Source organism: Saccopteryx bilineata, chromosome 6 (assembly GCF_036850765.1).
Source record: "Saccopteryx bilineata isolate mSacBil1 chromosome 6, mSacBil1_pri_phased_curated, whole genome shotgun sequence".
Classification (NCBI taxonomy): Eukaryota; Metazoa; Chordata; class Mammalia; order Chiroptera; family Emballonuridae; genus Saccopteryx; species Saccopteryx bilineata.
In genome coordinates, this window is record NC_089495.1 from 149578621 (window position 1) to 149590540 (window position 11920).

Here is an 11920-nt window from a genome sequence, read left to right on the forward strand (position 1 = left end):
CGGGGCTCCGTACTGACTCTGGCCCCTCACCACCCTTGCCCTTCCTGCCACTGTCCCGGCCCTCTCTGGTCCTCGGAACCCAGTGTTCACCGCTGAGGACCACTAGGGTCCCACAGCCACAATGTTAACGGCAGCCATGGTCGCTTGCCCGCCGCAATGCAAACACACTCAGAAGGAAATCGTCTGGAGCCACCGTTTTAGACACAAGGTAAGCAGCTTAACTTAAGGAGCCAAGAACGACACAAGGGTTTAAGGCTGCCAAAAGGTGTCTTCAGTTATAGAAACAGAACCTGCTGTCACAGTCATTAATTATTTATGGGACAGATTTGGGAGGAGAAAGGGGCAGGTGGTGAGACAGCAATACAATAATGAAGACAGAAAGAACCTCACAGGCAAACCTTAAAGACTCCGGGTGGTCTCCTTCCCACTCTCCACCTGGGAAAGCAGTCACTCAGGCTGGCCTCTGTCACCGCCACCTCACCTTGACCCCCTAGAAGGCCTCGAGGGAAGCAGGTGCTCAGAGTCCAGAGCTCGGACCTCCTCAGCCTGCTCAGTTCTAGATTTGGAAGGACTTCAAGTTACAGCCCTCCTTGGCCACTCAGTGAGGTCTGGAAGGATTACAAGGGGCCCTGTGGCCCGTGTGCAATGACCCCATCGCGTCTCCTGGTGAGTTTACCTCTTCTTCCTCCTCAGGGGTTCCTCCAAACACCTCCGCCCTCCTGCTTCCCCCTCCAACCTGGTCCCCACCGCTGCCCTCATTGCCAGAGGAAACTTCCTCCAACTGCACAGAAAACGCAGAAAGTGCATCTGGGATTTCCTGAACCTCTCTCTCTCTCTCTCTCTCTCTCTCTCACACACACACACACACATAACACAGCATAGGTAACACAAACACACATGCAACATAACACATACACAACAGACAACACAAACAACACAACATGCACACAACACACAGACATACCTACCTGACCTGCCTCTCTGCTCACGCTTTCCTCCTGAAAAGCTGAAAGAGGTAGCCCTGCTCCTCACTCAGCCCTTCTGCTGTGGCCTCTGCTCTCCCCAACCTCCCCTCATGGTCCATTGTCCCCTGTCCCCTGTCCTCTGTCCCCTCTGCAGCAGGCTCCTTCCTGTGAGCACTTAGGGTGCTGGAGTCTCACTTCCTAAAACACACACACACACACACACACACACACACACACACACACACACGAAGAGTCGGAATTGACAGCTTACCTCACCTCCCACCCACAGTGAAAATAGAAAGCGTCAGATGGGTGTGCTCACGTCCCTCTTCCTCCCCCTTTCTCGCATGTCTATGCACCTAGAGATCCCCCATGGAAACCCTGGCCCTTGCCTCCCACCTACCAGCATCACCTGTGCTCCAGGCCGACCCACCCGCCCCCATCTCCAAAGGCAAGCCACCTTTTATTAATTAAGCCCGCTCTGGAATAGTTAACTTTCCCCTCTGCCAGCTCCTCCCTCTCCCCATCTTTGAGTTTGGTTCCTGGCACTGAGGTCTCAGCGCTCCTGGGGCTGGGGCTTGTCTGCGCCTGCGCAGGAAACCCCACATTTGCATCTCCCGCCCCACTCTCTGGCCTGAGCAGGTCACCAGTGTAACAACTTCCCATTGGGTGACAGCCTTGAACAAAACGCATCTGAAACCAGCCTTCTCACAGCTCTCATCCCAACTGCTCTTTATTTTTAACGTCTCACTTTAGTAAATGAGCATTTCCAGCTAGCCAGTTGTCCAAACCAGAGAGACCTGGAAATGGTCCTTGACCCTTGCTTGACCTTTAACTTCTTTCTCCTTTAACTAGTAAAGCTATCCTTCTGTCTCCTGAGTGTTCCTCAACTCCATCTCTTTCTCTCTATTTCTTCACTGAGGCCCCATCACCACACCCTCTAACCCTGGTGGGGCCGTGTCCTGCTGTGTGTCCCCCAACCCCGCAGCAGCCAGATCCCTGCTCAACCCTGCCAGCGAGAGCTCCTTCCCCTGAATATCTGCTCCCACCCCTCAGCAGTTCTCCCAGGGGAAATAGACTCAGGGAAGAGAAATTGAGCAGAATACAGCAAATCCAGGGGCAGGGAAATTATTGATTCGTGCATTTGTTCGTTCATTAAATTCTGCCTTCAGAACTTGGAGTTAGTCCTTCTGGGAGTCTCCAGGCCCAAACACTTAGTTTCCTTGTTTATTTCCTTCATAGCACTTACCTCTATTTGTATTGGGCTCCTCTCCCCACCCCCACCACTGTTTTTACACTTAAAAAAAATCTACTTCCCTTTAAGGATATGCTTCTTAAAGAAAAGGTACACTTGTCTACCTGATGTGGTATCCACAGCTCCTAGTACAAGGCTAGCATAGAACAGGCACTCAGGAGATATGTCTAGAATAAACACTGGGTGAGTGAATCAGCTGGGCACAGGTGACGCTTCCCTGGCCACCCCTCCGGAGGGGCCGCAGTGCCCACGCTCCCCGCGCACTCCTGGTCTTAGTTTCGGCACAACCCTTAGCACTACTTGGACCTTTCCTGTCCATTTTTCCTACATTACCCTTGTGGATTAGTTTTTTTATTGCTGCATAACCAATCACCATGAATTTAGAAGCTAAAACAGCTCCTGCTCCTGGCTCCCAGTTCTATAGGCCTGAAGTCTGGGCGCAGAAAAGCTGGGTTCTCTGCTGGGAGTCTCACGAGGTTAAAAGAGCTCCCTGCCGGCTGCAGTCTTGTCTGCACCTGGGGGTTCTCATCCAGGGTTATGCAGGTGGCAGGGTTCGGTTTTGCAGTCTTAGGGATAGGGTTCTCGCTTCCTGACTGGCTGTGAGCCAGGAGCTGCCCTCAGCTCCTAGAGGCCGCCCACGTTCCTCGCCATGTGGCCCCTCCAAGGTCAAAGCCAGAAACAGACAATCTTCCTGACATGGAGGCTTTCTCAGTCATGCTCTCCCACCCAGACCAGCCTAGTCCCTATGAAGGGGTCACCTCATTAACATTAGCCGCAGCAGGATCACTACTTTCAAAGTCCGCTGTGCCATATAGCATAATTAATCATGAGAGTACCTGTCCCATCATGTTCATGCTCCACACCCACACTCAAAGGGAGACCATTACCCAGGGCATGGACACCACAGGGCAGGAGTCCTGGGAACCATTCTAGAGTTCTGCCTATCTCACCTCACTAGAGTAGAGCTTTGTCAGACTTAAGATCTTTGCATACCAAGGCCCAGGACAGGGCCTCCAACCACACCGTGCACATGCAGAAAGTGAGAATGTTGCACGGCGCAGTGTGGGCTAACACGAGGACTGCTCAACAGTGGGAGGGAAGCAGTGCCCCAGAGCCCAGAGCAGCCCAGGCCCCGAATGCCCAGACCAGGAGTGGGGGGAGCCAGAACCCCACACACCTGAATCCAGTCACAGCCCACCAATGTGCCCAGCACAGTACTGGACTGGGCGGCTCCGACCTGAAACAGATGCAGCACATAGAAGATGCTCATTAAATATTTTTCTTCATAAATGGAATAAAAAGGAAGAGGATGATCTCTTCTGGAAACTTGAGGTGGAAAGAATTGTAAGAATTGGGGTGGGAGAAGCAAAACAGGCTATGAGCCAATCAAGTGCTTCCTATTAACTTCTACTCAAGGCTTTTCCAACATCTATGCCCCAGGCTCAGCTCACACCCAACCCCACCTCCTCCAGGAAGCCTCCTCTGACCACCAGCCCAAGGTCTCTGAACTAAACCTCTTGTCGGAGGACTGCCTTTGACAGCCTCTGCTACTGTGGACAGTCAGTCAAACCCTACCTGCTGGTTGAAATTCTCCACACCTGTGTCTCAACTCCCTGTCTCATCTTCACTGTCTCCCCCATCTGTGTCCCCACCCTGTGCAGAGGGAACAGACCCCCGGGGACCTGCTTGGTGCTTTGGAATTAAATCTGCTGCAGGCCGGAAATGGGAGCTGGCCTGGGGGCAGTCGTTGTGGGGCCAGCATGCTGGGCAGAGTGGCAGGTGAGGGTGCAGAGCAGGCACCAGGCGCACAGCACGAGGGCACTGGCACCATGCAAAGGAGACAGAGGACAGAAGCTCAGGGAGGACACAGAAAAGAAGAGGGAGGAGAAACAACAGACCAAGAGAGTCGGTCACATCCAACCAACTGGCTGACTCTGCAAATATAAACTTGGGGTACACGCTTTCATCAAAATTTGCCCAAAGGCCCTGGCCGGTTGGCTCAGCGGTAGAGCGTCGGCCTGGCGTGCGGGGGACCGGGGTTTGATTCCCGGCCAGGGCACATAGGAGAAGTGCCCATTTGCTTCTCCACCCCCCACCCCCCTTCCTCTCTGTCTCTCTCTTCCCCTCCCGCAGCCGAGGCTCCATTGGAGCAAAGATGGCCCGGGCTCTGGGGATGGCTCCTTGGCCTCTGCCCCAGGCGCTAGAGTGGCTCTGGTCGCGGCAGAGCGACGCCCCAGAGGGGCAGAGCATCGCCCCCTGGTGGGCAGAGCATCGCCCCTGGTGGGCGTGCCGGGTGGATCCCGGTCGGGCGCATGCGGGAGTCTGTCTGACTGTCTCTCCCCGTTTCCAGCTTCAGATAAAAAAAAAAAAAAAAAAAAAAATTGCCCAAAGAGCACTCGGAATCATCTCCATCCTCCCCTCCCCTTGTTTCCAGCGGCTGTCAGGGTCAGTGTTGCTGCAGATAAAATGATACAGTGATACTACTGGTGAGGGTGATATATTTTGCCCTTGATATCCAAGAGATAAGGAAAATATCTCGTATGCTAGTAGGTTGAAAGGTGATCATAACCCTACGATTATGATCTGTCACCAACACACTAGCTCCACTTGGGGGTGTGAACAGAAAGACACACACTAGACCCAAGATGGGTCAGAAACTGACTGGACCCCTGCGCCTGGCTGTGGGCGCCCCCACCAAAGAGACTGGCATGCAGAGGAAGCTCAGAAGGCAGCCTCCAAGGGGAGGCACAGGCCAGGCAGCAGAGTCTGGGAGAAAAAGAAGCTCAGGTTCTTCCGGGGAAGACAGGAGGGCCGGGTTTACTACAACCTTCAGGTATCAGAAGAGTTTTTAGGCACTGCAGGCTAAGTGTTGGCAGTGACTGGGGAGGACTGAATAAGGAAAATAGCTTAATCCCCAGCATAAGGGATTTAGGATAGCTAAGGGGGAGAATTTCCTGATGGTGAAGGTTGTTAAAAGTTGCAATGACTGGTCTAGGGAGAGACCAGGCCTGTTCGGGAAGCTTTTACAAGGAGAAGAGATTATCCTCTGGCAGGGCAGCTTATCGCTAATCCCGCCTGAAGGCACGGGAATGGGCACAGTGACCTCAGGGTCTCCTTCAGACTTAGAAAGCAGGTCTTTCCATCGGCAGGCTAGCCAACACCGCTGAGCAGGTGATGTGCTGTAAGGAAGGCCCAGAGTGGTCCCAGAAATAAGAAGGAGCTGACCCATGTGACAACTCCTTTCCTTTTTCTACTGTTTAGCCGCAGCTGCCTTGCTGATCAAGGACAATTCAGACCAGAGAGCCGAGAGCAGCTACAGACCATACAGAGCTGGATGACTCTCCACTCTGCAAAGCGCCCCGGGCGTCAGAGCAGGGCTGTGGTTTCTCGAGGAAGCCTCCTGCATGCACCAGCCCTGTGAAGCACGTGCTGAGCCCCGTGTAGGAGCAGCAGGAAACCACCTGCTTTCCCTCCTTGCCTCCACAAGCCAGGATGGCAAAGAGGGCTAGGTTCAGCTCTCCAGTACGACAGCTCTACTTCCTGTGACTCACGTGACATGCCTCCTGGGAACACTACTTGAGCCCAGCTATTCACCATGGGGACCAGGAGGAAAACAACAAGACCTTGTGCATGGAGTGGGGAGACAGCGCTGGGGCCATAGTACAGCCCAAGAGCATCGGCAGGGATGCAGAGCGCAGGCTGGGATGTCCTCACGAGGCTTCAGACTGAGCAGAGCTTGAGAGTAGGGTCAGATATGGACAGACAGGAGGGCACCTGAGATCTTCTAAAGAGGTTTTCACAAGTGCTACTCAGGTGTGTGAACAAGTCTGTGAAACACACTGAACAAAAATGTGGACACATTGGTCCGATGTGTTCTGTAAACCGAAAAGCCAAAAAGGGATGACCATTGGCTTTCTGGAACCTGGAGGGCTGGCTCTGTGCAGCATTCAATCAGTGGTTGGCAAACTCATTAGTCAACAGAGCCAAATACCAACAGTACAACGATTGAAATTTCTTTTGAGAGCTAAATTTTTTAAACTTAAACTATATAGGTAGGTACATTCCTTATCGAGGTAGCACCTGTACGTGGTATTTTGTGGAAGAGCCGCACTCAAGGGGCCAAAGAGCCGCATGTGGCTCTCGAGCCGCAGTCTGCCTACCGCTGAGAAGCTGGAGGTTGGCACACCTATTCTTTGTAAGTCTTTCCCCAGTGAGGAAAGAACTACTTGTCCCCTAACCCAATACCTTCTCAGAGCTTCAGACTTCATCCTGCTCTTTCTTTCTTAAAACTCAACTAAGGTCCTCTGCCACCTTTTCTTTGTCCTCCGTGTCTCTGTTTCAACTCTTGTGCATAATTTGTCCCTGCCCCGCCCCTGCTTTCCACCACTCAGCACTTGATTAAGTCCACAACGGCTTCCCTCCCCTACAAACAGGAGACAGGGCCTTGGGGCCAGCACCCTCCCTCCAAGGACACCTTTCCTTCTGAAGCCTCAAATACAGCCCCTCTGGACACTTCCCCTTAACTGCAGCGCCCTCAGCAAAGATATGGGGCTGGCGCAAATGACCCGGAATGCATAGGGGAAATAGTACCAGAACATATTATTCTGCCCATGATAGGAGCAGGAACTTGTCTCAGAAGCACATTGAGCATGCGGTCAGCGGCGTCTTCATGCCCAAATAAAGCTATTTTCATTTCATAAAGCAAGAGAGCAAGTCAGTCATTAGGGAAACAGACATGGGGAACTAAACTGCCTAATTGGAAGCTCTATTGCACTCACAGAGTACCTTTGGTTTTTCTAAAAATTCAAAGGAAACACATTGAGCTTATAATTGCAGACAGATCGATGCCGCATTCCTTCCCACATTATCACAGAAGGAGCGTCCCTTCCTGAGGGCCTATCCCAACCCCGGTCACGCTGTGTAAACAGCAGTCAGGGACTCGAAGGAAACAGGAGAAACTGAGGGAAGAGCCAAAGTCCTTTTCCTTTCCACCGAGGTAGGAGCCCATGGCCAGAGCACACGTCAGGCTCTTTGAATTTAACTCCTCCTCACCATGAGCATTTTGATGTGTCTTTGCAGGGTTAGGGGCATTGATCTGCACAGGGCCCTCCAGGAGAGGAGAGCACAGAGCATCCGCAGAAAGCACAGTAAGACACCTCCTGGGAGCTGACATCACCGGGTTTCTGAGAATCCCCAAACAGCCTGAGCCCAAGCAATAGAACACGAACCGTTGACTATCGGGGACTCTGAGTGCACACGGGTGAGGCATCTAAAGCCTCTGGGCACAACTAGCTGCCATGTCCCCTCAAGAAGCTAGCCTTGCAAACGTACAAGGGTTCACCCCTTGACTTTGTCTTTGATCCCTAGGGAGGCTCACTCTGCGCTCTGATGGGCTCTCCCCGCTCCATGGAATGTCTGTAGCCCCTTTAACTTTGCCAAGGAGGAGACAAAAAGATCAAGTTAGGAAACACTTTGGTCTTGCCTTCCAGGCCTCGGGGCTGTGGTTCATCGGAACAAACATTTCCATTGGAGAGATTATGAGTAAATCAGCCCGACACACACATGACATGACATCTTAAGTGTGTCTACGTCCCTAATTGCATTGGAAATGAAAGCACAGGCATAGAATGGAGGGCCTGAGAGCAGTCCCACCCGGTCCTTTATGCAGCATACTGAGTTGGGCACGCACCTGTGTCCCGAAGCACAGTCTGTTGGGAGCCCGGCAGGACATGAAACTCAACTGCTCTCCCAGCCAAAGAGATGGTGGGATTTGCACAGGCAGCAGGCACTGCCTTGTAACTACCAAAATTCTAGGTCCCCCCCACAAAGATTCTCACCCCGAATAGAGATAACGTGTCCTGGGAGAAATAGAAGGAAGAGGAGAAAACAGAAGTGGCAGAGAGAGTGACGAGTAGCTAGCCTTGTTTCCTGAACTAGTTATTACTGAGCCGTTTGCCATTTGGCCCCATGTATTTTTAAAGTATACAGTTAAGGGGCATTTATTAAAATGTTTTCCAGTTGTCCTTCTAAAGAAGAGCCCCTGACAGGCTCCTCAGTATACTGCAAAAGTGGGTTAAACACTATTATCCCTGCTGCAAAGATAGGGAGACAACAGCATAATGGATTACCTTAATTTCCCAGAGACATGCAGTGAATTCATTACTGGGAGCAAGAGAAGGAAAAGAAAAAGAAATCAGATTAAAGAGCCCCGAAGCCTGGGCCGTCTTGCCAGGGGAGCCAACCAGTTTGAGGGGAGGAGAGACGGGCCCCAACCCTCCTCAGGCACTGATCTGGAAATGCAGTTCGGAGGGGCACAGGCCGTTTCAGGAGCTCCAAGCTGAAATGTGCCACAGAAACAAACCCACCGCACACATAGCCCTGACGGCCCGCCAGTCCACCTCGCACTGCAGACTGGAAGAGGAGTGGAAATCCAGGTCCTAATTTAGTTCAGGAGCCTGTTTTCTTACACTGACAAATCCTTCTAAAGATGATTTCCTGATTAGAGTAAAACGGCGGAGGCCAAAACTCTCTGAGATGGTTGAGCTGTCAGCATGCTAATGGTTTTCCTTAGCAACAACTCTCTCTCCTCCACTTCTAGGGAGAAACAACACCTCTGCCAGTAACATAGCGCTGGAGAAGCTTCAGTTATTCTGATGGATCATGGCGTGGAAGGGAGGCGCAGACCCCCGAGGTCCACGTGAGGGGAATGCTGGCATGGTGGCAGTCACAGGCAGCAAACGCAAAGGCTGGTGCCCAGCTGTACAGGGAAACTACAAGAGGACAGGAGATGAGTCACCATATCTCTCCGGTGCTTGGAACTCTCATCTGCAATTTCACAATTTACAATGCAAATCCTGATACATACACAGAGCTAATGTCTTCTTCTCCCCAGACATCACGATTCAAGAAATGCTAAAGAGGGATCAAGTCTGCGAAGACTAAGAACGGTTTTCTGAACTGATTTTTGTTTTTGTTCTTTTATCATAAACTTTGGAATTTTCAGAACTGGTTTGGAAGGAAATGAAAATCAAGACTTTATTTGTCCGTCAATTAAACATTTATTACCCAATTGACAGCATGCCAGCTCTTGTCCTCTGTAATTTCAGATCAGCCAGTGGACTGATTTCAGCACTGTCAGTGGACTCTGAAGCTGGAAGGGACTATCAACTCCAACAATCTCGTTTCGTAGATAAGAGAAGTGAGACCTCCTGAGGTTGACTTCTCTGAGATTATGAGCGCTTTATTAACAGACTTAGAGCACAAGTCCAAGTATTTCCACCACGACTACTAATTCACAGACCAGATGCTTCCAAACTGGACTTGGAGAGTCTCAGTTGGAGAAGAAGAGAAATGAGATTCAATTTTGCCAATATTCACATCCTTGGAGGAAGTGCTATTCATCCTAAGCCAAAACATATTGGTAAATTCTCTAATTTAGTCAGATGATGTCTCACTTTACATGATAAATGTTTCTAAAAAGTTGCATGCAAATCAAATTTTTGTAAATTGAATTACTTTTTAAAAGCACAAGACAGATTGCTTTGTAAAGAAACCCTGGGCTGAAAATGAGAAATATTTCTGCAATTTAAATAATAACTACCTCTATAATTTATCTCTTCTGTAATTCATAATTTAATATTCCTTGGTTTTGTTTATCATCACTTGTTTAAAACAAGAAAGATCTATATTTTTGCAGCTAGTGTCACCAAGGAGTTTGAAGTACATTAATAATAACTAATAATTTCCTTCTACTGTGCATATCCCATAGAACTATGAAGGAATTAATGTTCCCATTTGGCAGATGGAAAAAGTCAAGGCATAGAGTAAGGCTAGAGCGAAGTTGTGGAGAAAGTCAATGATATAGACAGGATGCCCACGTGATCTTGGTTATAAATCCTGCTTTTTCAGCTACTGGGTTAGGACATTATGGCCAGCTATTGTATTTGGGTTCTCCAGAGAAACAGAATCAGTAGGATACATACGGATATGGAAGAGGAGATTTTTCATGGCAGTTGGCTCACATGACTATGGAAGCTGAGATAGCACACAATACACCATCTGAAAGCTGGAGAACCAAGAAACCCAGTGGTGTAATTCAGTTCAAATTCATCAGACTAAAAAAGGTGAAAGGGCGAGGGGAGGGAAGGAGGAGCCTCTGGTGTAATGCCCAGAGTCCAAAGGCAGAAGATAGATGATGTCCCAGCTCAAGAAAAGGGAATGAATTTACCTTTCCTCCACCTGTTTGTTCTATTTGGGCCCCTCACCAGATTGGATGATCCCCACCCACACTGGTGAGACAGACTCTCTTTCACTCAGACTACTAATTCAAATGTTAATCTCTTCCGGAAACATCATGACAAACATCCCTGAAATCATGTTTTACTAGCAATCTGGGCATCCATTAGCCCAATCAAGTTGAAAAATGAACCATCACAGCTATTACCTCCCAGAGAGACATTTCCATATCACAGATGCGTGGACTCCAAAGACATTCACGAGCCTCCACAAAGGCATATGTGTCAGGGATCAAAGAGTGCCTCATACCCTCCTCCCTGTCCAACCATGTGACTCACTTAGGAAATGCAGAGAGCAGAAACAGAGTCTCAGTGAACCCACAACAGTGTGTCTTTACTGATTCCCCATCACAAACCCAACACTCTGGCAATAAGGAAGAAAAGGGGAGAATACATAGGGTCTGCCCCAAGGACTCTCAGTCCACTTAAAGAGGCAAGTCTCAATCACAAAACTACAGCAGAGCTCAACTTCGCATGGGCCTTCCCCACTAGATTGTAGAGCCTTAAGGAAAGAGACCTCCTTTAATAAGCACCTTCCCTTGGGAAAGGTCAGTGTGTGATGAATGTCTTTGTCATATTAAATTATGAAAATGTGGATGGATTGAAAAGAATGTTATCTGCAAATATCTGGAGAGATGGAATAGAATAGATAGAACAGACACATCATCTCTATCTCCAGAAGGAAGTGAGCCCCTCTGCAGTAGGGGAAGAGGGACCATCATCCCAACCTCAGAGAGTGTGGCATTAGAGTGCTACAATAGATCTAAACCATTTGGCACGTCTCTGGCAAACAGTGACACTGCCCACCATCTTTATCACAAGGACCATAGACTGTGGTGACAGAAGAACTGATGACAGATTGATGCGAGGAAGAATTTTCCAAAAGTATTAAAGACTGCTCACTCAAGAAAGCTGCCCTATGGGCAGTGCCTCTTATACCAGAGGCTGGAGAGTCATCTCTCAATAAAGATGTCAAGAAAAGTCCTACACTAGGTCACAGTGGGCTGCCAGAACCAGTTCATTTAGCCTGGCTGAGAATCAGAATAACATAGTGTTTTAAACATACACAGTTCTGGGCCAATCCAGACTCCTTTCACAATTTTGGAAAGGTCCAGGAATTGTTTGTTTTAATAAGCATTCCAAGTGATTTTCATGTAGCTTATCAAGCATGGGTCTAATTACCTAGGTTTGAGAACCACTTGTATAGAAGAAGTTATGTCTCTTTCCAATTATGAGTCTCTTGGCATTTCTTCATCCGTCTTGATCACCTTCAGAGTAGCATCATGGAAAACTATATAAGTTAGAAAGACCAAGTTTAAATCCTTGCTCTGCCATGTCTTATCTGTATGACATAAAGTATATTGATTATTCTCCCAGAGCCTCAACTTCCTTGTCTATAAAACAGA

The 11920-nt window shown here is 49.3% G+C and overlaps 1 long non-coding RNA gene across 1 annotated transcript; it reads left to right on the forward strand.

The window, feature by feature from the left end:
* Positions 1-266: 266 nt before the first annotated feature.
* On the forward strand, positions 267-7053 carry LOC136308105 (uncharacterized). Its single transcript, XR_010726046.1, has 2 exons — positions 267-666; positions 5482-7053. It is a non-coding gene; the product is annotated as an uncharacterized lncRNA (long non-coding RNA).
* The last annotated feature ends 4867 nt before the right edge of the window (positions 7054-11920 follow it).